Genomic DNA, 26649 nt, shown 5'->3' with positions numbered 1-26649 from the left:
CCTGTTAATCAATTCACGATTACTTTATTCACTTAACCATCATCAATCAGGGAAGCATATGTATCTTAATACCAAACAAGTTGTCTTTTAAAAATTGTTTTAAATCCTCTATGATTTATATGTCATGTGCCATTAACTCAACCCCAAGACTTTATTGATACAAAATTCTACCCCCAAAGTATCTCTATCCCACCTTTGCATAATTGAGTTATTCAACTGAATGAGGTATTGCAAAACCTATCCCTATGAAATGTCAACTTCTGTCCTTTGATCCTTCTTTTCAGACTTTGTTGCTGAGAATATGTTTGAAAGTTGAGTGGTGTATCATCTGTCATGTTAGCTCTTCCTCTCAGGTTGCTTTCATGTCATCCCTGATACCTCCTGAAAACACACACACACCAACACACCATCCAGGTGTTTATCCCAATCACTAATATAAAAGTGGTGAAGGACAAGTGCAAGGGCAAAGCCTGCAGCATGCTGCTCGAGGCTTCTGTCCAACTTGATATTAGCACTTTTGAGGGACAGTTGATGATTATACTAACTATAAATCTATAAATCCAAACTGCATCATATCCCGTTATCTTGCCCACAAGGACATCCTATGTTCTGCTAAATATCAAGAAGCACTCTATGTCATTCTTCTAGTTTGCTTTGTTAGTTCTGTTAGTTTGGCTTGTCCTATTAATCCAGTCCGTGAGAGAACTTTGTAATAATTCTTTACAGTTTTATATTACAACACTCCTGATTTAATTGGTACAAGTCTGTCTTCATCTCTTCAAAGTAAGAATACTCGACCCCCTCCAGTCTATTGGCAGCTCTCTTATCTTCCAGGGTTTGGCAAGTGTTAATTCATAATTATTCTCAGTGGTATTTACAACTTGTTCATTTGTAAAGGATAATTCATCCAAGTTTTTTTTAAATATTGATATTTGAGGTCTGACTCAACTCATAATTCAAATAAATAGCTGCTCAAATTTTTCTTTATAAAATAATATGCTCATAATATTACATCAAGAAGGCATCTATCTTCCCCCCATCCCACCCAAATCACTGAATGATAGAAATAATACAAAAATAAGAATAAGTTGATAATAGTGCCCACAAATAAGTAGGGGTGGCAGTCCTTGGACAGAAAATCCTGAAAATCAAAGGCATATTGAACTAGTTTGCTGTAGAAACAAGAGTGGAAGAAACCATAATTCACATAAAGTAGAAAACTGTAGGAAAGGGAGAGGCAGGTTCTGTGGTATTTGAATTTCATGATCAATAATATGTGACAAGCCCTTTGGGATAGCCCTTCTGACACCTGTACGTGCATCTCAATCGCCTGGGGAACTTGTTCAAATGCAGAGCCTGATTAGAAGATCTGGGGTGGTGGCCAAGAGTCTGCATGTCATTCCAGACAGGGCTGAGGCTGCTGGTTCTCGGATCTTGCTTTGAGTATCAGGGGTCTTGATCAGAGGCTCTCTGGGGTGCCTAGCAATCTGTCTTAGCAGGTCCTCCAGGGGATGCTAATATAAGCTCAAAATGTGAGGTCCACTCCAGTGTTAGTTAAGTGAATAGGTGCATTTACGTCAGCTGGTCTATTGCTCTCCCTTTACCATCACTTCCATGCCCTCCTGTATTCCAAGCTGCAAGCTCTACAATTGTTTTCTCCGGATATTAAAACCTTACCTAACTCTGCTCGCAAAAGGAATTAATCAGTGCTGCTGAGGAGGGCTTATAGTGTTGATTTGTTATCTGAGGTAGAACAAAGAAAACTTAGAGATAACCTTTATCTCTACCATCTACAAGAAAAGGCAGCTCTGCCCATTGAGAAAAATCTGTTCAAGTGATCCATCCCAGGTTGAAGAATTTCTTATTTTAGTATATGCATGACAGAGTCCCAAGCTTACCTGTGAAATCCCACTCATCTTTCTAGAGTTAGCCTGCCTATTGACACCCAAACCACCACTTACATAGAGCATGTGTCTAATTTTGCTCCTAATGTTTTTAGGGACCGGCCGAGGGCAACCCTAGAAGCCAACCATATATTAAAACACTTGAATGTTATAATTCAAGCTAAAAGCTATTAAGTAAAATGCTTACCCTCCTACCTTGATAATGTTCTGGAAGGTCAGGCTCATATTTAGAATCTGGGAATTTTTGGAGTTCCACATGTGAACGTAGAGTCATGGGACAGCCTGTACCTGGCCCCCAAGCCCACCACTTCCACCCTGTGCAATGGCCCACTCCCTTTATAAACTTTTTCTCAATCTTCAGCTGCCAATCTCAACATTTTGCATGTAGGCATAGTTTAGGGATTTGAGACGATCTCTTCAGCTAAAATACCTCATCAGAGTACAAAGTTAAATGCTGTCAATGGCTGGTAAGGGCAACAGAAAGCTTGCCTCCCCAAAATGACACATTAAAATCTTGGAGGACATGTGAAATTTGAAAAACTTATGATTGCCTAATTAGAATTTTGGGATTTGAAATCATTTTATGTAATGTTTCCATTCCTTCCTTGATTATGCCTCCAGAATGGAGTAATTCCTTAAAAATATCAATAATATTTGCTTTAAAATTGTATTTTTTTAAAAAAATTAAACATGATAGACAAAGCTAAACTCTCTTGAACATTTTCTTCCTTCACTGTGTAAATCACTTTCCTTCCTTGTGAGTCATCATCTTGGACAAGCATTTACATTTTTGCCCCTATGTAGGGCTGGTGCTCAGCTGATAGGTGTCATACAAACTTATTTTCTTTATATTTTTCCATACTACAGCATGCTTTATAAATCTAACCATTTAGATATGATACGTGTATATTCAATTCATTTATTTCTGAATATTTTATTCTGAACACTCAATTAAAAAGAAGTATAAATTTGAAATGCTAAAAAATATAACCTATTTTAGAAATCATAAAAAACTGAGTGGCACCCATCACTCAGTTTCATCATATAAATATTTGCTTATTAACTGCAGGGTTTTTTTATGAAAAACAAAAACGACAGAAACAGTTGAGAGCTTTTTGAAAATTTCCCTTTCATTTCATTCTTTCTCAAAATAGCCATCATGATAAATTTAAGATTTCACATTCTATGAATTTTTCCTTAATGAAACCTCTGATTGGCTTTGAGATTTTTCTCCTAATCCTTGATGTTCTTCAATTTTACTATAACCTATCTAGCTCTGGATTGATTTATTGTAGAAGTTATATATTTTGGTACTTTTAGTGTGTTTTTTGATTAGAGAACATCTATCTTTTTTCAATCTTGAAAATCCTCAGCTATTACTTTTTCAAATATTGCTTTTCTGTCATTTCCTCAAATTTTTTTTTTTTTCTGGGATTACTGTTGAGCATATGCTACAGCCTCTCCATCTGTCCTACATGTTTTGTATGATTTATCCCTTTGTCCCTCTGGGTTTTTTTCTGGGTGAGTTTCCCAGGACCATCTTTCAATTCACTAATTTGTGTTTTAATTATATCCAGTTATGTTTACCCACTGAATGCATTTTCTAACTTATATGATATTATATTTACATTATATTATAGTTTCCCTATGATTTTAATTAATTCTCTTTCATAAGACGAGAGTTTCTGTTTTTTAGGGGGAGCATGCTTTTGTTTTATGCTTATTTTTTAATTTGAGTTAATATTTTATCTCATTGAGCATTTTAAACATCTTTCAAAACAATTGTTTGTTCCATAAAATCATTTTTTTCTGGAGTGAATTTTATTGACTGTCTTTTATAGGATTCAATTTCTTTATATGTTTTCAATATTTGCTTTCAGTCTCCTTTTAATCAGAGAATTGTGTATAGCTTTTTTTTTTTTCTTCTTTCCCTCTCTCTTCCTACCTTCATCCTCTCCTCTCCCTGCTTACTTTCCTTAATGCCCATCCATCTCTGTAATGCTATTGTCAGTTGCCTCTGAGACACCCTGGATTCAGGCAATTCAGAACTGGGTTTTATAAAGTTGTGATATTAGGGATACACAGATTCAGTCCCCAACCCAACAGAAGTCTAATCAGCTCATGAATTCCATGTCCATGTTCTTCTCCCTAGGCCTTTCGGTTACTTAGAACAATAGTGTCCAATAGTAGCCACGGGCCACTTGTGGCTATTTAAATTTAATTTCCAATCAACTAAATTAAATAATATTTAAAATGCAGTTTCCCAGTAGCACTAGCCATTTGTGTCTAATGGGTACCTTAATGGACAGTTCTTTCCCATCATCACAGACAGTTCCTTGTCTGCTCTAGAGTTATAATCCCAGGCTTTTTTTCTTCCTTAGCAGCAGTTTTTAAAGCTGCTTTTCTTTGGAGGGGATGAGCCATATACCCTGGTCCCCAAGTATCAAACAGAGAGCCTGACTCTTCCTCTATTCCATGAGGTCACCTTTAGCCCTTTTTTCCTGAAGGAGGTGAAGTCTAGACTCCCAGAATTTGCACTTGGATCCTGAGCCTGGCAAGTCCATGGTTGCAGAACCACTCATGCTTTGGATTTCTGTTCCTTTTCTGGTATTCAAACCAGAAGCTGCTTTTAGATTTTCATTTTTATATTTTAACCACTGTGAATAATTACTTCAAGCAGAGGAATTTCTGAAACAAGAACTCTGTGCATCTTGACCTAAAAATAGTCCATTCACTTTTACAGTAGGCTTCTATTCCATTGTAATTTTGAACAATCTATGTTTATTTATTCATATCCATTTTATGGCCATTTTGACTGCTTCTAATTTTCACAATTAAAATAAATGCTGCCATTAACATTCTTGCACATATCTTCTGTGAGACGATAGTATGAAAATTCCTTTGTGGGCATATAACAAGGCAAGAAATAGAACCTCTGGATCATAGGAAGCATGCTCATTTACTTTTATTTTATATTCTACAAAATTGTTGCACCAATTTATACACTATTCCCCATAATTCACCATAATTTAGAATTCATTTTTGCACCTGTGTTGGATGTAAAATGACATCTCATTTTAATTTTCATGTCTCTAATTATTAGAGAATATCCTTTTTAACTTTTTGTTTCATTATTGTTTTTTGGGTTTTTGGGAGGTGTGTGCCATTTGGGTTTCCTTCTTTGTTATTTACATGTTAAAGTCCTTTTAACATGTTTGCGTTTCTCCTTTCTTACTGATTTTTAAAAGTTACTTACACATCATAAGAGGAAAATTCTTGGTTATATGCTTTGCAATACTCTTACTATCTTTGACTTTCTTTTTAAACTTTGTTTTGGTGATTTTTAATAGTGCAGAAATATCTTTTGTTTTTGTATTAAGAAATCAAATTGATTTGTTTTTAATTATGATCATTTTTTTCTTGTGCATCTTCGTCAATAAATTATTCCTTAGCCCATGTTCATAAAGATATCTTTCTGCTGTATATTCTTCTAAATATTTTTTTTAATTTTCATATTTAAATAGGTAATGCAACTGGATTTATTTGTATGTGTGTGTGCGTGTGTGCATGTGCATGTATGTGTATGTGTGTGTGTGTGTGTGGTGAGACCATCATATAATTCATTCTTTCATATGTATGATCAGTGGCTCTCCAACTCTTTGTGTATGATTTTTCCTCTCGCCTCTGACTCCTTCTAATGTTACTTAAGTGTTATTATAGTGATCTCTAAGTATATGTAGGTTTGTTTCTATTCTCTCTATTCTTTACTATTGGTCTGTTTATCACATGACCAATTTCACACTGTCTTTACTACCAGTCTTTATATCTTGTAAGGCAAATCCCCCTTACCTGTGTGTCTTCAAAACTTTATATATTTATTTACTAACTTAACTTCTTTCACACTTTAGTATCCTATCTAGTTTTTGAATCATGCACACATACACATACATTCACACACATAAACACACACATGGGAAACTGCATTTAATTTGTAGATAAATTTGAGAAAATTGGTATTTTACAGTGTTGTTCTTCCCATTCAGGAAAATGATATACTTTCATATTTCTCTGTTTAGAGAAACAATGTTTTAGATACCTCATGAAATTTTATAATTTTCTCCAAAAGGATCTTATGCACCATTGGTTAGGTTTATTCTGTGGCACTTATAATTTTAGTAGCCACTTTGAATAGGATTTCTTTTTCAAAAAAATTCCTTATTCTAAATATTTGCTCATGGGGTATAGAAAAGCAAAAATTTTATATATTGTGTTCTGGCCAGCAAGATTAATGAAATCCATTATTAATTTTAAGAGTTTGATTTTTTTAAAAGGATTATAATGTCTTGGGAAAATAGTAAATTGGTATATTTCATTAAACTGTATTTACTTTTCTATTCATATTTTGCTGGCTAAAACCACCAAGAAACTGCCTAATTGAAGGGTTGGACCTGGCATCCTTGTTACGTCTGACTTGAAAGGGAAAGCTTCTAATATTTTTTCATTAAGTAATGTTACTATAGGACAATAAATCTCGGACCTCAGGGTACATCAGAAACACCTGGAGGGCTTGTGCAAGCACAGATCACTATTCTCAGAAACCCCCAGAGTTTCTGAATCAGTAAATCTGGGCTGGGTGCAGATAATTTGTATTGAATAACAGGTTCTCAGGAGATCCTGTTGCCGCAGGTCAGAGAGCACACTTTGAAAACCAGGGTGGAGGGGTGGAGAGCCTGGGGGCTAGGGGTGGGAAGCAGGTTACAGTGGTCAGGTGAGGGCTCACTGTGGAGGTGCCATCTGAGCCACGTCTTGAGGACATGAGGGGACTTGCCACAGAGATGCCAGAAAGAGCATCCCAGGCAGAGGGAACATGAGAATGTTCCTGATGTGTTTGATGAACTTCAAGGAGGCTGCTGTGACTGGAGTGGTATGGTTTGGGAAAAATCATAAAAAACACCTTAGAGGGATGACAGGAGGACAAGAGGAGGAACTTATTCATCATTAAAGGACTCTGTCTTTCATTTTCATGACTTGGGGAGTTTCTCTGAGAAGTAAGATAATATGACTTATATTTTTAAAGGATTATCTGATCTTTGTGTTGAGAATAGTCATTAAGCAGCCAGGGCAAAAGCAGAGAGACCAGGAAAGGGGCATTTCAGGAATCCATGGAAGAGATGTAGCAGTGGTGGTGGGAAGAAGTGGTAGGATCTACATAGGGTTCACGCTAAAGCCTGACACCTTTCTTGCCTTTGGAGAAGGGGTGTTGGAGACGGAGTGGGTCATGGATGCTGCCAGAGCTCTTCCTTGAGCAACAGAAAGGATCTTGGAGCCATTCAAGGATACAGCACTCCTGACTATGAATATTTCTCTCAAATGAGAAAACTTACATAAAGAAATCAAACTGTCCTTACATTGCCCTGAGAGTGAAAGGTTCTGAGGATATCCAAAAGAATATTAATGCAGAGAATTTATTGAATCCATACTGAGGGCCTGGTGTTTTTTTATGAAGTGTTATTAAAGGACTAGGGACCACTGTGGACTTCCCTATAAAAAAAATGAATTGTATTTTAAGACTGGCTAATGTTAAACCTGAGGCTCTACATCAGACCCACTCAAAATGAATATCGCTACCCTAAGGTTTGCCATGGTTTAGATTTGTTTAGTATTGTGCCTCTTGATTCTTGCCTCTGAAAAACAGTAGACATTTCAACTCTCATTTTTCTTTTCCTGAGAATGGGAATGGAATGCTCTTCTGGCAAAGTGAACTTTCCTTCCCACACTAAGATGCCCGGTGTGAGCAGCTGCAGAACCAGCTCTGTTTTAGGGACAAAGAAAAGCATACTGTGGAAGTTACCCTGCCTCATGCTTCTTTAGTAATTATTTTTCTTTGCATTTATTTTTATTCTTCCTAAAACGCCAAAAACATTTTTTTCTTCTGATTTACATCAACTATTTATTTTATATAAAATGTGCCCTACCCTTTTCAGTTGAACTAGGATTACCTTTGATTCTCCCTGGATATGAAATATATCATGCACTAATTTAAAGATCAGGGTTTCACACAAGGTCAGAACATGACCCAGTGTAAACAGGAAGTGATGTCATTTGCAAATAGTCTAATCGGAAGAATACTGTGGTATATCCGAGAAGCGTTTTTTAATCAGCAATATATATAGTTCTTATTCACTAGCTCTTAAGTATATTTAAATGATTCTTTTCCCTACCAATCAAATCAGTGGCTCATTGACATGACACTGAGAAAAGTCTACATTTCTTGATTATTAACATCTGCGAACTATATAGTATTTCTGATTGTGTATTCTTAAACATCAAAATGAAAAATAAAATGTAGCCCTTTCACTCCAAGTGCTTATCTTTGATTTTCTGAATATTAAATAGAAAGGAGTAGTTCATTCTGTAACTCCCTTCAGCATCATCACCACTATTTAGCTTCTCAATAGTGAGACTATATTTTTTGAGTAGGGTTGAGGAAAAAGAGGACAGATTTAGGAGTTTAAAGACCTGAGTGTGAATCTTGACTCTGTCCGGTGGCATCCCTGACAAGTTGTCATCCCACCTCTGCTTGAGTGTTACAGTGACAGAAAGTACATTACCTTCCAAGGTGGTGCATTGTATCTTTCCTGTTTCTAGCTGTTATTTCCATACACATATATAAACATTTGAGACTCAGTTTCCTCAACAAATAAATGGGAATTGAGTTGGAAATATCACAGGACAGAGGTTTACTGATAATACATATAAAATGCGTATTTTGTTGTTGTTGATTTCCAAATGTTCAGTTAATATTAGTTATTTTTATTTAAAGAATTGTGTCAAATCTTTGACATAAAGGAGAGACAACGTCACTGGAATGTTAAGATGTAAACAAACAAAAAAGTGAACTTGAAGTTGTTTTGGTATAAATGCAGTTCTGTAGAAATAATACAAGAATCTGATTGGCAGAATAATGATTTAGAAACAATGGCAGGAAGACCTCAAGGTGAATAGAGAATATTTTAGGTAATTAGCATAGAAGTAAATTTGTAAATGGAGGTATTATTAAGCATGCATATATTCTAAGGGGAAATATTATCTTCTCATATTGTATAGCACTGAGATAAAGTGACATAATTCTTTTAAAAAAAGCAGAAGAGCTAGTGGGAATCTGCTTGTCTCTGGCTTCCAGTGTGGGTGGGGAACCGTGACGCCACAGTCTGGTGTTCTGCCAGGACCACTGCAATCACCTCAAGCTGTGTTCCTTGCTTCCAGCCTCAGCACCACCCCACCCAACCTCCAAACCACCATGGAAAAAATAATAAACACACACACATATCATACACAGACATATGCTTTCACATGAAAATAGTTATTTGAACCCAAACCCAAGTATGCACGTGTGTGCATATACACACACGCACACACACACACGCACACCCCTCCATATATCTCAGATTAAGGCAGATGGGAACCTCAGAGAGAGAGACAATCACTTACAGCCTTCTTCACAAAAGCATTGGTTCTGAGACTCAGAACACAACCATTTCCAGATGATTGGTCACCCTGTAGAAGTCCTCTAAGAGAGGTATAGACATAGAGGTCCCATGTGCCCTGCTAATGGTAACTAAAATTGAACTCAGCTTCAGTAACACCTGATGAAACTAACTTTTCTTTGTCCATACGAAACTGAAGGTAATTCATTTCAAGAAAAGCACTTAAATTTATTGAGGAAAGCTGTTAAAAAGAAATCACAGGCTCTAGAGATTCCAACACTATAGCTATTCCAAGTCTAATAACATCATGGGAAGCAAATTAGGGTGGAAACTGATTACCATTGATTGCAAAGGTGTTTATATATAATTTAAAGGATCCATAGAGAACAACTAGTGGGCTGGTAATCAAAATAACTTACTCTATAACAGGAAATTTAAATGGTTTGTTCACAAGAATATAGATGTTCAGATTATGAAATTTTAAAGCAAGTATCTTTCAAAAATATTTTTATTGAGGAAAACAGTTTCTAGGTAATCAATGAAAATAAATTCATGACTATGAAATCACATATTTTAAAATTAGAACTAGTTTTTACTAGTTCTTTCATTAGTTAATGTGGGCTAAATTCAGGAACAAATCTTAATCAAAATAAAGGGAAAAAACATAATACCTTAAAAAATATAAAGGTGTATTGAAATTTAGTAAGTTTTGCATCTAGAAATAGTTTGGTTCATCTGATGCTTCATCCTAAACCATGAGCTTTGTATTATGTAAATAATTTCTCATATAGAACAGTGATCATGATTGTTAAAGATGGAATACTCTATAAGCAAATGTTTTGGCATCAGCTGCTTCTTCAATGTACTCATCCAATATCACTGATTTGTAGAAAAATATTGACTTATGCATAAGAGAAAACTCTTACATAATCTCCAAACAGAGCAGATTTTGAGTAATTTGAGTATACAGGAACACTGAATTTTTCAACCAAGTGGTTTTGGGCCACTGAAATAACATTCCACTTCTGTAAGGATTTGTTTAAAAGTCTTTCCTGCAGCTCAGTATCAAAGAAACAAACAACCCAATCCAAAAATGGGCAGAAGACCTAAATAGACATTTCTCCAAAGAAGATATACAGATTGCCAACAAACACATGAAAGAATGCTCAACATCATTAATCATTAGAGAAATGCAAATCAAAACTACAATGAGATATCATCTCACACCGGTCAGAATGGCCATCATCAAAAAATCTACAAACAATAAATGCTAGAGAGGTTGTAGAGAAAAGGCAACCCTCTTGCACTGTTGGTGGGAATGTAAATTGATACAGCCACTATGGAGGACAGTATGGAGGTTCCTTAAAAAACTAAAAATAGAACTACCCTATGACCCAGCAATCCCACTACTGGGCATATACCCTGAGAAAACCATAATTCAAAAAGAGTCATGTACCACAATGTTCATTGCAGCCCTATTTACAATAGCCAGGACATGGAAGCAACCTAAGTGTCCATCAACAGATGAATAGATAAAGAAGATGTGGCACATATATACAATGGAATATTACTCAGCCATAAAAAGAAATGAAATTGAGTCATTTGTAGTGAGGTGGATGGACCTAGAGTCTGTCATACAGAGTGAAGTAAGTCAGAAAGAGAAAAACAAATACTGTATGCTAACACATATATATGGAATCTAAAAAAAAAAAAAAAGGTCATGAAGAACCTAGGGGCAAGATGGGAATAAAGACACAGACCTACTAGAGAATGGACTTGAGGACACGGGGAGGGGGAAGGGTAAGCTGGGACAAAGTGAGAGAGTGGCATGGACATATATACACTACCAAACGTAAAATAGATAGCTAGTGGGAAGCAGCCGCATAGCACAGGGAGATCAGCTCTCAGTGCTTTGTGACCACCTAGAGGGGTGGGATAGGGAGGGTGGGAGCGAGGGAGATGCAAGAGGGAAGAGATATGGGGACATATGTATATGTATAACTGATTCACTTTGTTATAAAGCAGAAACTAACACACCATTGTAAAGCAATTATACTCCAATAAAGATGTTTAAAAAAAAAAAGTCTTTCCTTAGAGTGAGCCAACATCTTAGTCCCTTCCACTCCCCCTTACTGGTAGGTCATTGTATATATCAAGGCCTCCCATAACAAGTGTCCCAAGCTAGTCATCAGCTGTGTGATGACAACCCCACTTTCCTCCCCTCAGAGGAGACTGTCTCCAGTTCTGCCATTCATCAACATGTTCTTCTAAATAATTTATTTTCAGTTTCCCTATTAAAGGGTGCTGTCTGCAGGTAAACCTATTCTAGGTGTGGTTTCTTTGTACTAAGAACAGGGCAGTCTTCTTTATTCTGATTATTTCTCTTTTACTGTTCAATGTCTACTTCCTGTTCATAGCAAAAGTTACTATTGACACTAAAGGTTCTAATATATGGGTTGACAGCTGTGGGCTCAGGAAAAGTAAGTTACAAGCTTTCCAATGTTCAGCAATGAAGAGTCACTGGCAAAATGCCCTGGACACAAATCACAACTTCAAACCTTACTAGCTTTGTGACTTGATCAAATTACTTAATCATTCCAAACCTCTATTTTTTGCCTTTGAAACCACAAGTAAAACAATGCTGACATAAAAATCCTGGGTGGAATATATAAGTAATTATATAAAGTATTTAGCACAGAATCTGAAAAATTGTAGGTACTTGATAAATATGACTTCTGCCTTTTCTACATCAAATAATGTAGATTATTTCCAAGAGCCCCAGTCACTTCTTATTTACTTCTGACAAATGATTTTTTTTAAGTACTGATTATATAATGAACTAATTATGTCATAGCCTTGGGAATTTTTAGAGTAGGTCATTAAAGTTGTAATTGTGGTACAACTTTTTCTAGATAGAAGTCTGGTAATAAATCCCCCAGAAACCTTTATATAAGGTAGCTTTTTTATTTGAAGCAAAGGAACAGAATGAGAAAACTAGAGCTTTTCATCTTCAAAAGAGTTTATGAGCTTTAAGTAAATTAGTAGGTATGGCTTTCTTTTGTGCACCAGGCCAGGGCGATTAGCCCTGTTAGCAGAGGAGGAAATGAGCGCCCAGAGGGGTGAATTATTCCCCTCAAGGTGCTGTGAGCAGGATGTGAATGGGAGAGTTTGGGCTTGTGCATGTGCATTTAGGTGCCCGTGAGTGTTTGTGGTAGAGGTGGGTGTAGATTGGAAGGATTAGGGAAGATTCCTAGTGAAGACTGATGCAAAGGCTTAATAGTATAGTTTTTACAAGTTTAGTAAGATTTCTTTTGTCTAGAATGATTGGGGATAATGGCCTTCTGCTGCTTGTGTTAAATTGCATGGGTGTTTGTGTTATATAGATATGAATATGTGGATATATACCTAATTGTGTGCTATCTAGAGTAGGTACCCCATGTATAACCAACTCAACTGATCGGTTACCTGTTTGCTTTACATCTATACTCTGCCCATCTTTTATTCTGTTCTCTATTTCAGAACCACATTTCTTAGGCTGTCTGGACCAATGGCTTCTGAGTGGAGTTGGCCGGTAGGAAGCACTAAATTGGAAGGCAGGACTCTATTTCCTGTTCTATTTTTTCCTCTCTCTCTCTCTACCTTCTGTTTTCTCTGTTTCCTGGTTTATTTCCAGCAGCAGCTAGGTTCATTTAGGGTTCCAGCTCTGGTCTGATAGACCCACTGGATTTATCCTAGTTTCCTGGACTCAGACTTTATCCCTTCAGCCTAGGGGTGAGAGTGATTTCATGTTGTTGTCAATTCCTGTGTGACCCTATTGTTCTTTCTTTAGCTTCTTACCCTTTCTTTCACGTGGTCAATCAATTGTCTATTAAATTTCCTGGTTTCAAATATTTAAAGAGGTTTCTGCTTTCAGATATACCAACTTTTTCTTTCTCAGTATATATAATTTTGAATGAGCATATGAATTGAGAGATTAGAATGTGGTATTATATTATTGAGTCTACATTTAAAAAGAAAAGCCACATTAAATATCACTGTATTTTTCTTTTAGGCTTTTTCAAGTTAATTCAGTTATGCCATTATATAACTGTGGGCAAATCGTTAAACTCTTAGTTTCACTTTTATCTTTATTTGTACCATAAACGTAAAATGATAAGTCCTCTCCTCCTCAAAAAGTAGTTAATGAAGTAGAGCACTTTAAATAATACATAACACAATCTGAACAGTCACAAACGACATGGGGTAGAGAAATAAATATGATCTCTAGTGTTGGTTTAACTTGTCCAATCCAAGTTCTGACACATACTTTCCATGTGTCCTGGGACACAGAAGTTAATTTCTCTAAAACTTCAATCTCCTCATCTATAAAAGAGTGTTAACCCCATCTCCTTTTTATTAGTTTCACGAGGATTACTTTGTCTAACCTTTGTAAATCTCTCAGCACTGTGCTTTGAGCAGAGGAAGTCTTCAAGGAGCCCAGATTGCTCACCTATTACACTACAAGATGTAGAAGTGCTTTCTGATAGCACTTTCTCCTTGATTTATTCCTAGGTAAAACACATATAGGAATATCAGATACATCACCCATAACTTGATTAACTGAATCTCTCTGTCTCTCTCTTTTTTAGAAAAATAATCATATTTTATCGATTTCAAGTCACTGCTCACCTACTGAGTTTCTATGTCAACTTACCAAACACTTCAGTTAAATAACATTCCTTTGAATTCTATTTTGAATTTGCTGACTATGGACGGTTACTTAATTTTTGTCAACCTATCTGTACCAGATTTCATATTCCTTCGTTTTAATTAAAGGTCAAGAATCTTATCCATATCACCATTAGGAAGAATATCCCCCCTCATATGTCTTCTCTAGCTTACCCATCCTTACCCATGCCACTGTGTTATTTTCCCAGTTTCCATATGACATTCAGGTTTAGAACATATTTCACTATCCGATCTTGTCCAAGCTAGGGACATTGATATCGCCACCTCTTTCTGACCTAGCTTGGTTACCAGAACACTAGCCAGTTGTACTGTGCTGACTGATCTCCAACAAAACATATGCTTTCACTGGAATGACTAAGACATTTGGCATCAGATAGCATGTAGATTTAGGAATGTCTTTTCTTTTTAAGAGGAAATGTGAAATAGCAGAAGGAGCACTGGATGATCCTCTGTGCTCTGCCTATTCATTTCTTAACCCCCAACCCAACCCCTGGCAACCACTGGTTTTTTAAGTCTCCAAAGTATTTGCTTTTTCCATAGTGTCATATAGTTAGAATCATACAATATGTAGCCTTTACAGATTGAATTATTTCACTTAGTAATATGCACTTAAGTTTTCTCCATGTGTTTTCATGGCTTGATAGCTCATTTCTTTCTTAGCGCTGAATAATATTTCATTGTCTGGATGTACCATAGTTTATCCATTCACCTACTGAAGGACACCTTGGTTACCTCCAAGTTGTGGCAGTTATGAATAAAGCTGCTATAAACATCTGTGTGCAGGTTATTCTGTGGACATAACTTTTCAACTCCTTTGGGTAAATACCAATGAACGTGATTGCAAAATCATGTGGTATGAGTATGTTTAGTTTCGTAAGAAACTGCTAAACTGTCTTCCAAAGTCGCTGTACCTTTCTGCAGTCCCACCAGCAACGAATGAGAGTTTTCGTTGCTCCACATCCGCGCCAGCATTGGTGTTGTCAGTGTTCTGGATTTTGGCCATTCTCATAGGTGTGTACTAGTATGTCATTGTTGTTTTAATTTGCATTTCCCTGATGACATACAATGTGAAGCATCTTTTCATATGCTTATTTGCCATCTGTATATCTTCTTTGGTGAAGTATCTCTTAAAGTCTTTGGCTTGCCTTTTTTTTTTTTTTTTTTTTTAATACATCTGTATTGGAGTATAATTGCTTCACAGCGCTGTGTTAGTTTCTGTTGTACAACAAAGCGAATCAGCCATATGCATACAAATGTCCTCATATCCCCTCCCTCTTGAACCTCCCTCCCACCCTCCCTATCCCACCCCTCTAGGTTGTCGCAAAGCACCGAGCTGATCTCCCTGTGCTATGCTGCTTCTTCCCACTAGCTATCTATTTTACATTCAGTAGTGTATATATGTTGATGCTACTCTCACTTCGCCCCAGATGCCCCCTTCCACCCCGTGTCCTCAAGTCCATTCTCTACGTCTATGTTTTTATTCCTGCCCTGCCACTAGGTTCATCAGTACCATTTTTTTTTTTTTTTTTTTAGATTCTATATATATGCGTTAGCATCTCTAGTCGCGGCGAGTGGGGGCTACTCTTCCTTGTGGTGCGTGGGCTTCTCATTGCGGTGGCTTCTCTTGTTGCAGAGCACGGGTTCTGGGTGCACAGGCCTCAGTAGTTGTGGCACGTGGGCTCAGTAGTTGGGGCGCACAGGCTTAGTGCTCCTCGGCATGTGGGATCTTCCCAGACCAGGGTTTGAACCCGTGTCCCCTGCATTGGCAGGTGGATTCTTAACCACTGTTCCACCAGGAAGCCCCTGAGTCAATGAAGCAAAGAACTTGAATCATTTTTAAAATTAAGTGATTTGCTCTACTTACATGTCTTCATCATCTAAGTGTATATATTTTTAAAATAAAAAATACAAATGTGCTTATAATGAAAAGCCACCAGCCTTGATCTTATCCTTTTGAACTAATTCCCCATGCCCGATTCCCCAACATGCACCCCTCCCCAAACACTTGGATGTGCTTAGTAAACCGTTTTCGTTTGGTATTTTCCTGGTTGTTAACTTCATATCTCTAAATAACATGTTAAGCCTCTATTTCTTTATTTACCTACTTTAGTTATGATACATTGACTTTCCATAATCATGGGAATTTAAGTCACTTACACAACCCCCCACTTCTACTCCCTCTTCCCTACCTGGTTCTATCACCACTCGCAGTTCTCAAAGTTAGACTTAATGACACATTTCAGTAAGTAGAATAGTATGGTTAAGAAATGGGGCTTTTTTGTGCAAAACTGAGGTTGATCTAGTCACATATTTCCCTGGTTTCCTCCTAACAGATTTTCAAACTTACAGTAACAATTATATTAGACTGAGCATCCATTTAAACTTACAAGCCTGTGCCATTTTTTTTTTTTCAAGGCAAGACCCCACTTTCATCTCAGTCTGAGTTGCATGAGGCTTTTAATATGAAATCACTTTCCATGCAGTCCAAAGCTTCCTTGTTGCTGATGAATGTCATACATAATGAAAGATTATATCCATTTATCCTCAGCAGTAAATCATTTATCACACAAAGGAGATATATTATTGTAATTCGGATCAAAGCTGCCCACTTCCTTTAGCCGGCAGAAATGCTGCACCGTTAGTGAATTGTACAATATCCTGGGAGAAACGGGAAATTATGCTGTTGAATGAGGGTTCAGCAAACTCTAGGGGTTTCTAAAATGGATTTTAAAAAAATCATGTTTCACGTAGAATTTCTATGATCCAGGCATGTGAGCCATAAGAGTCTTTTTTTTTTTGCTTTCTTCACTTAATTAAATCTGAAAGCTGTGGGACTTTTTGCAGCTTGCTCTGTGATGTCTGCAAACAGATTTGTGAATGACGTTGCGTGGATATTTTGCCCCCTTTCTTAGAGAGGCAATAATTATTACCACTTCTTTTTGAAGCACGCTGTGAGTGGTTTTATCAGTTCTTTTGCTAATGAGCTCCTTCTCTGCTTTATAATGCCAATCATAAAGATGCCTTTTAAATAAGATTTATCTCTCAGATTTCTTTGCTTTTCACTCTTCCTTATCAAGCTGTGTATGGCTTTGCTTCAGGGAATCACCTACACTACCCAGGCAAGGAACAAGGGTGGTCTGTTTGATCTCTTGTTGATATCATGCTCTCTCACTGTCTCCTTCTGAGAGCAGTGAATTCCAGAAAGGATATCACAGTCCTCCAGAGGAGTCTCTTCTTATGTTGTGTCTTTGATTTTAGGTTATCGTTGCCCTGTATTCCACATCTGTGTTCACTGCTTTTCAAATTCAACAGCATGTGAGTGCCTCAGTATTAAAATGATCCTAAGTAAAGTGAGATGCAGAATGAAGGAGGGAGAATGGGCCCTCTTCCTTCCTTTGGTCTTACTTGGGCTCCTGGCCAGGATGCTCTTACAGTTTATTCAGAATTTATGCAAAATAGTAGCTAGTGAGTCACATGATCAAGTCACACATCTGCACCTAACGTTTACAAACAACATTACTTCGTTTGATCTTCACCACATTCTGGAAGTAGCCTTTCAGTGCTTTGGCCATTTAAGAGCTAGCTATTGAAATTCCTATTCTCCTCCTCCAGACTCTGTGAGGTCATTATGTCCCTTGCATGGTTGATAGAAATAAATATAATGTGCCCAGGCTCCTTATCCTTAAAACAAGAGATTGCTAAATTTATCAGAACAAGATATAGTGATAGCAAAAATATTATACATTAACTTTAATCTAGATGTTCCTATTGATGGTTCTTACTTCTCTGACTATTCAGATGCTTTTACTCTCATGTAGGTACAATTGCCGGATCTAGGGAATAAAATACAGGACACCCAGTTAAATTTAAATGCCAGATAAATAATGAATACATTTTTAGTATAAGTATGTCCCACATATTACATGTGGGACACACTGATGTTAAAAAAAAATATGTTTATTTGAAATTCAGATTTAACTGGGTCTTCTGTATTTTATCTGGAAACCCTAAATACAGGAGAATCCAAATTCTGGTCTTTGCTACTCTATAGCTATGTTACCCAGCTTAGTAACGGTTATGGACTGAATTGTGTCTTCTGAAAACTCGTATGTTCAAGCGTTAAATTCCAGTGTGATTGTATCTGGAGATAGGGTCTTTTAGAGATAATTAAGGTTAAATGCGACCATACAGGTGGAGTGGTATTCTGATAGGATTGGTGGCCTTAGAAGAAGTGGCAGAGAGAGATTGAAGAGGGAGAGCCAGATCAATCTCTCTCTCTCTCTCCACCCTGTGAGGTAACAGAAAGCAGCCACCTGCAACCCAAGGGGAGAGCCCTCACCAGATGCACACCTTGCTGACACCTTGATCTTGGACCTCTAGTCTCCAGAACTGTGGGAAAATAACTTTCTGTTGTTTAAGCCACCCAGTCTATGCTATGTTTTTATGGCAACCCAATTTGACTAAAATGGCAAGTTTAGCGTGTTTTCCTCTGGCTCAGTTTTACATTTCCTGCTGAACTGTGAGCTGGAAAAGACGGTTGTCACTTTTCTTCCACTGACTAGTCTCAACATGTGAGTCAATTACACTTCTAATTTCAAGAAAGTAGAGAGAGAAAAGTGAAGGAATCTGCTAATAGTTGAACCTTAAGCCTCAGGGAAAGTCTGTGATTGGCTAATCTCACAATCTTAGTGACATCTTAAGTGAAAATAATAAAGAGGAATCATAGGGAGTAGATGGGACAATAAATCCCGGCCAATTGTTGGCTGGGAACTATCAAAGGCAGTCATGGGAACGTTGAATTAACTAAAGAAGTGGGGGAAGAGAACATGACTGTCCTCTGACTTTAATGTTAGAACCTAAATTATCTGCCTGTATTTTCTGATTACTAAACATATTTATAAGCATTGGGAGCAATGTGTGTCTATGTCTGTGTGTGTGCAATGTGCACAGAGCACACACTAAATCAAGGCTCATAACCCCACTTAGAGATGAGCACCTGAGACCTTAGAGAGGTCGGTCACTGACCTCTGTCATACCTCTAAGTGGCAGAATTAGGGGTCATTCTGCATCCATAGAACATACCTTTTCCACCATAGCAGGCTACCTCCCTTGAAAACTAGAATCTCATGTTTGTCATGATAGAATTTGTGTATACTAGGAAATTAATAACATAACGTTTTCTCAATTTGAATTTATAAAGCAAAATTCCATCTGTCCTCCACTTGTCATTATTACTCCCTAACCCTTTTGTTCTTGATAAAGGCAATTATTATTTTACTACCTCTAATGTGATATTGAAATTAGTCTTCCTGCAAGAAGGCCCATAGATTACTTCTTAATTTACCTTCTTAGCCTAAAAAGGGATTATTTTTTCTTTTAGATGCAGTAAAAATCAAAGCTAAGTGAGACAGAATGGCTTTTTCAGCCCACATAGCTGCTTTGGATACTATTGCTATGCACTTTAAGCTGCGTAGTACCTTCATGTCATGTCATGTGTTTTAATTTTGTTAATGAAGTAGTAAGACTGAGTGAGGCTCTTGACCAAATAGGGTCAGAAATTTCTATAAAGGCCAAGATATTTATTCAGACTGACACGAGGACTCCTTAGCCACTGATTGTTCAAAAGTGAATGTACCATATATGGGAGTAAGAGGACGATGTAAACAGGTTCTGTCTCCCTGGTACTAAAATTGACCAATGAAGTGTATGAGTGACTGCTGGACCAGGCACCTAATGATCACACATGGTTGAGAGGAACTTGCAGTTGAGGAAACACATGTTTCTTATATTTTTTTAATATCTCAGACTTGAAATCATTCTTTTCCTTTTCGTCTTTAGGGCTCAAATATTAACTGAATGCAGCACACCTCCTGAATTTGAGCACATGCTTTCAAATTCACTTCTGAAATCATATCAGTCTCATGATGAAGTAATTGGCCTCCATCTACTTTTGAATTCAAACTTTGCTAAAGGGAAATTTTTAAAAATCTTTACATTTTCTGAAAATTGCAGGTATAACTTTATTAGCAAGAGTAATCATAGTTGTAAGGTGAGTGACATTATAAGCAACAGTTGCCTCAGCCATGGAATTTGTGATATATTTGAAAGCTGTTGATAACACATTGGAGGACCCTCATGGGTTTGAAGGCAGCTGTTGCTCTGCAATTTAAAATAATCCGATTCTAAATTCTTCCATCTGTAGCTCAAAGGATTTTAGAAAGACTGTACCTACAGCCAGGCTATAGGTAAATTTAATTCCAGTTGATTAACTTAAAGATCTTGCTGTCTTAATTAGTGCTCCTTTTAAATAAGACCACTTAATTAAGTTCTAAATTCAGCTAAAGAAAACTTACACCTTAATCAGTGTCACAATATTCTCCACAGCAAAACCTAGATCTCAGTTTCAGCAGTGAGTGGCAAGGAAGGGAATTTGTTCTAACACCATTAATAATTTTTGAGCCTATAACTCTAGGCTGCAGATCCTTAGCTAGAAAAGTTTCTGGTCCCCCCAGCACACATTTGCATTCAGATAGAGACCTGGTTTGGGATTCTGGCTCCAGAACCCCCATCTCTTCCATGCTGGGCAATTCATTCACCTTGCTGAAACTGTATCCTCTGTTTTTGTTTGTTTGTTTTGTTTCTGTTTTTTTTTCTTTCTTTTCTCATTTTCTTTTTCTTTTTTTTTTAAACTGAGGACAGTCCACAATCAAGAAATGTGATTCTTTAAGAGTGGTACTACTAAAGAGCCTTCCCATCCATAGTTAGTGAATACCCCTTAAATTAACACAAAGCTTAGGACATTTGCCTTTAAATCAGTGACCAGTCTCTGTGACCTGGTTTGCTTAAGAACATTTTGAAATTGGATAATAACTTACAAATCTAGGTCTTTAATTCTTACCATAAATCATGGCTTCAGTTCATGATATTTGGACCATATTTTTAGATACTAATCTTAGGAAAGATACCTGGGTGAACGATGATTTATGTATCTACTGAATTTCCATGAAGAATGTCAGAAAGTGCCACAGATCAAGCAAGGACTTTGAAGTCAACTCCAGCTGAGTACCTAGTTCAAGTACTCACTGGCTGTGTGATTTTGGAACAAGATGCTTAACCTTTTTGAACCTCTGTTTCCTCACTTGAAAAGCTGGGATGATGATTCCAAATTCAAAGAACATTTTAAAAAAACTAACACATGTTGAGTGCTTACCGTGAACAACAGGTGTTATTTATTCCTAATAATAATTCTAGGAGGGAGCTCCTATTATTATCTCCAAGTTACAGATGAAGAAAAGGAGGCAGAGGAAGGCTAAGCAGCTAGTAAATAGCCGATCCTGGATTTAAAACTAGGCTGTGCTCCAAACCACCCTGCCTCTAAAATGTAAAGTTTAAACGCCTGATGATTTTTCCATTTTTCCCAACCAAGGGCTGACATTGAGGCTGGGGAGAATTGGCAGGAGATAAAGAGGAATACCTGGAGGGATTGTTCTTTTATCAAATCAGCATTTAATGGGCCCCTTAAAATTGGCAGACTTGTATATCACTGACAAAGTGTCTACTTTCCTGTAACACCAAAGAGTAACTACCATTTTTTGGTCTATGAATAAAAGTTGGTACAGTCAGGAAACAAACCATACAGTTTGCCACCATTTCTCTTGTGAAGTTAATTGATTTCTGCTAGTTTAAATTTTATGTCTAAAATCAAGTTTCCAAGAAGGAAGCATGTATACTTTCTCTAAAATGTATGCAGAGACCAGGCCCTACACCAGGATTGAAGCAAACATTTGAACATTTTTCTAACCTTCATATATTTCTCTCTGTAAATTATGTAAAATGCGTCTCTGCAAATATGCGAGGTAGAAGGTCCCTAAGCATAAAAATGGCCAAAGTTCATGTATGTAATATCAACCATGCGTGCTTGTTCATTTTTTCTCCTTCCTGCTATCATTCCCATTTTGTTCGGGTTTAAAGTGGGGAACAGGGATATTAAAAGGTTTGCGTAAAGTATATCCATGCAAATACTAAGTGAAGAAGTGAGGCTATAAACTCAACACTGTTAATCATTCTGATACAGTTGAGGAAGAAGTGATAAGAGACATTGTGTTGGCTGAGCATCCATGTAGATAACAGAGACTGTGGCAGTGAAGACAGAGTAGCAATGGAGAAGAAGGAGGTGAAGCAATGATCACATCTTCCAGTAATGAGTAAATGACCAGGGAATCAACAGATGAGGATTGAGAGGATGGATAGTATAGTTCCCCCAATGGGACAGTTTTTGTGTTGTTTTTGTTTTGTTTTGTTTTGCTTTGCTTTGCTCTCCTAACAGGAGGAAGCAGGAGAAATGGAAGAATAATCTGGAAATGTAGGGAGGCTGTTGGTGAGAAGTGAGAGTTCTTTCATTTTCACTCAAAGTCATTAACATTAGCTCTAATTTGTTGCTATTCATAAAATGAGTTCAAAGAAATAAATTAGCATGTGAGTATCGTAAGAGAAGAGATGGGCATGGTCTGAAGTTAGTAGTGGGGGCTGATGGCCATGGAAGCCACTTTTAGCTGGCCAAAGGATGCCCATTTCTGTGGGAACATCAGCAAATGAGCTGACCATTTAAAAAGTCTCTTCCTTGGGGGTCCTCCACATCCAGGCTGAGTGCTAGGTTCACTGCTTCTGCTTTAACACACTAGACAAATCAAGTATTAGCTTCTAGCTGACAATCATGCATTTTGTATTTTCTTATCTTTGCCAGTATTATTCTCTTTTCTTTTGCCCAAGAATTGCCTTTTAAAACTTTTCTCTAAAACTGGGCTTTTCTTCAGGGATAATGTAGAAGGGGAAAGCATGAATAGAAGGTGTGGCTTGTTATTTTAGGTACAGCTGAACAAGTGGGAGGGGCATGAGGGCCGAATCAGAAGGATGTACGGAGTAGAAAAAGTGAGGTCTGCGTTTGAAACTATACAGCTGGCCCTATCCCTGTAGAAAGGGAGGGGCATGGTTCATGATTTGGCCCTGAGGCTCACCAGGAGAGATACTTTGCTGACACTTAAACTGAACTCAGAATCTCCAATTTCTGACCCCACTTCATTGCCAGGGGCCAGTTTCCCTTATTCAGGGTTACCACACCACGGTTCTCTCTTCAACCCCTCATCCGCCCTACCCTGCTTTGGACATTGTCTCCTCAATGATGCCCTTCCCCACTGCCTTTTTTTTTTTTTTTTAAATGTGTTTGATTGATTGATTGATTGATTTATGGCTGTGTTGGGTCTTCGTTTCTGTGCAAGGGCTTTCTCTAGTTGCGGCAAGCGGGGGCCACTCTTCATCGCGGTGCGCGGGCCTCTCACTATCGCGGCCTCTCTTGTTGAGGAGCACAGGCTCCAGACGCGCAGGCTCAGTAGTTGTGGCTCACGGGCCCAGTTGCTCCGCGGCATGTGGGATCTTCCCAGACCAGGGCTCGAACCTGTTTCCCCTGCATTGGCAGGCAGATTCTCAACCACTGCATCACCAGGGAAGCCCCCCACTGCCTTTTAAATTTGTAAATAAACAAAACACACAACACAATCATGATTTCTGAAGTGACAAGTCCTTCATCTCAGAGTAGGTGAACACACAGAATTTAAGACTAATTTTTTTTTTCAAAATAAAATTCTTAGCTCTTGCAGACTGAGTTTACTTTGTGGTTGTTCCGCTGTTGATAACGCTTCTCCCATTTTCCTTACCCAACTCTTTATAAACCGTGCCTGCCTTTTCTATTCTAATCCTGCTCTTTGGCCATCTAGTTGTAGAAGCAAAACTTACCTGTAAGACCACCAGGGAACATTGATATTTTTAGTAAAATTTCTGTGTTGCAAGCCTTCTCAAGGATAAATAAATTCAGAGAACAGGCAGTAGATGAATTCAGTGGAGCTTTGAAGCAATGCAGAGTAGAAAAATAATAGAGTATTTAACCTGGTTAAGGCAAGATTTGTGCTTTTTTTTCCAAACGTGTATTTACCACTAAAGATTACACGTGTACTTGTAAAATGTTACTAATTCTGTTATGCTTTATTAAGATGAACAAGCAGAAAGAACTTTCTATTACATGAATTTCTCTTGTTCATATACCTGTATCTCTCAGAAAACAAAAAAATCTTAAAAAAGTCTCAAAATCCCCCCTCAACTCACAAAAACCAAAACAAACATGCAATGATATTTCTCAAAAGACGTGCTGTTTATCACACTGTCAGAAGGTCTGCCAAACTCAATCTGTGCAACAGAAGTGCATCTTAAGACATTTTTTCCTTTGCTTTATGTCTTTAACAGTGTCATAAATTCAATCCACCTCATTGGCTTTACCTGCTGGCCACATTTTGTCTTCAAATTTGGATGGATTTGAACTTATCAAGGTGACGTGTGATTTTTAAGTGGAAATTTAAGTTTGTCATTCTTAAAATCCAGCACCAATTAGCAGGGACGCGGCCGCCTTAACAAAGGAGCAGGGCTTTGCTGCGTATCCAGTCACAGCCCTCGGTGGGTTTCCTAGCCTGGGCCGGGCTGCTCCAACATCATCACACTTTATTATCTTCATACCAGCACACAGGTGTGAAGGCAGGATGAAGGCACGCACTGTGCAATTTTCCTGATACTCCATGAGGCCTGAACACTTCAGAGTGGGCTCAAAGTCATGGAAAATCAGTTGAAGACTAGAAAAATTTCAAACATCTTTCCTTATTTTCCTCTCCACACACAAACGGAATAATGCATTTTAAGTGATAAAAACCCCTTAAAAAGTAAAACAAAACAAAAGCACTTCCCCTTAAAAGCAGCTATCTCCCTAGGATACCATTTTCATATTAAATGAAGATACAAAGAGTGAAGTGTGCTTAAAATCCCACACATATGTTGGAAATAAAAACCTCAGGAGTAAATGCATGCGACAGCACACACCCAGCACCTAAGTCATCATTACAAGAAAATGAAAACCAAAACACTGTGGTTCAGGTAATTTTGAATAAAGGCAAACTAACCATGTTAGGGCAGCTTTCAGAGAACAGGAATTTATTTCTTCCTCACAAATGTGCTTCAGTCTTAAGTATTTTCTGACTTTGTACCATTATCAAACCAGTGATATGCCTGCTTTATTTCAAGTGCAATAAATGAATTTTTAAAAAGGTTATGAAAATATGTGTCTGCTTAAACAAATTCTCTCAATAGCCTGTTGGGTATTTGGGGTGTCCATATGTCAGAAGTCTTTGTTCTCAATCTATAGGGAAAATTGCCAAATACACTCCAGCATTCCAGGCTTAAAAAGGTGCTAAAGAGAGCCTGCCCCAATACCTGTATTCCAGTTCAGCTCACAGTGAAAGGTAGAAAAATTACCTAGGTGCCTTTCACTGTGACTGCTCCAGTTGCAATAGACTTATCTAATAAAGTGTTTATTACACTCAGAAAACAAAACATATTCTACAGAAAGAATCCACGGGTCCCATCTCTGACAGAATGATCTCTTTGAATTCTTTTGTTGATTTTGTAGATTTCTAACAGCCAGAGGATTGTTTTTTAAATCTGATTTTTATGCCAGCAGCACAATTTCCTCCTCAGTAAGTAGGACAGATTCATTCCACAAGCAACAATGGATGTGTCCCTGCTTAACTTGAGCATGACAGATTAAGCTTCAAGCAGATATACTAAATGCCAACCCCCTGCTTACAGAGACTGTTCGGAGGCAGGCGTGTGGAGCCTCAGCTGTATTTTGTTCCTTGAACTGCCAGCTGATGAGCTGGGGCTGTCCGAGGCAGCCAAGCAGCCTTGACTGAGCGAGCTGTGAGAAGACCGTGTACTGGCAGGGCTGAAGCAATATGCCCCATGGCAGGGGCTTTCAGGCAGATTCCCTGCCTCCAAATTGCACCCACCTTAGGAAAGTTGCCTTGTACAATGCCTCGCAGAAAGTATGCACTTTGCACCTGTTTGCTGAATATAAAAGAGAAAAATGAGGAGAGAAAAATGTGAGTTTAAAGGAAATTCACAGAGCTCTTGCACATAGAGGTAGATGCCTTTCAGATCTTGCCAGATCTGAAATAAATGCTGCTATTTCTGACCCAGCAGTTAGGCAGCACTGACTGGAAGAATTGCTAAATTAAAAAAAAAAAAAAAAAGGTAAAATTAGCAAATGAACTAGTAAACTAGTAAAACACAAGGAGAATAAACAGCCCAAATCTACTGATAATATTTGATCAATTATGTTAGAAAATGATTTTTTATTAGGAAAACACTTGCAATATGATGCTTTCTGAAAGGGTATTTGCAGTCTTTTAGAGACCAGTGTGTTGCATAAAGAATCCTGCAGAATTATGAGGGTAACCATTATTCATACTGCTATGAGGGGCATCTTAAATTGCTACTAAGTTTGCTCATTAGATATTACCTATAAAACTATAAAAGCAAAGTAGTGCTGTTTTTTTTACACAGACATGACTAAAATTCACCTACTATCAATGTTAGAAACAGACTGAACCAAGCCATACAAAAGCATGAATGTACTGTTCTCACGGTGATATAAT

At 37.6% G+C, this 26649-nt stretch overlaps 1 protein-coding gene across 4 annotated transcripts in view; it reads left to right on the top strand.

Annotated features, from left to right (window-relative positions):
- NRG3 (neuregulin 3) overlaps nucleotides 1–26649 on the top strand; it is a 1107816-nt gene that overhangs the window by 818629 nt on the left and 262538 nt on the right. The gene's annotated exons all lie outside the window — the stretch shown is intronic.

Source organism: Balaenoptera ricei, chromosome 16 (assembly GCF_028023285.1).
Source record: "Balaenoptera ricei isolate mBalRic1 chromosome 16, mBalRic1.hap2, whole genome shotgun sequence".
Taxonomy (NCBI): Eukaryota; Metazoa; Chordata; class Mammalia; order Artiodactyla; family Balaenopteridae; genus Balaenoptera; species Balaenoptera ricei.
Note: the sequence above shows the minus strand (reverse complement) of the source record. Positions and strands in the feature narration are given on the sequence as shown.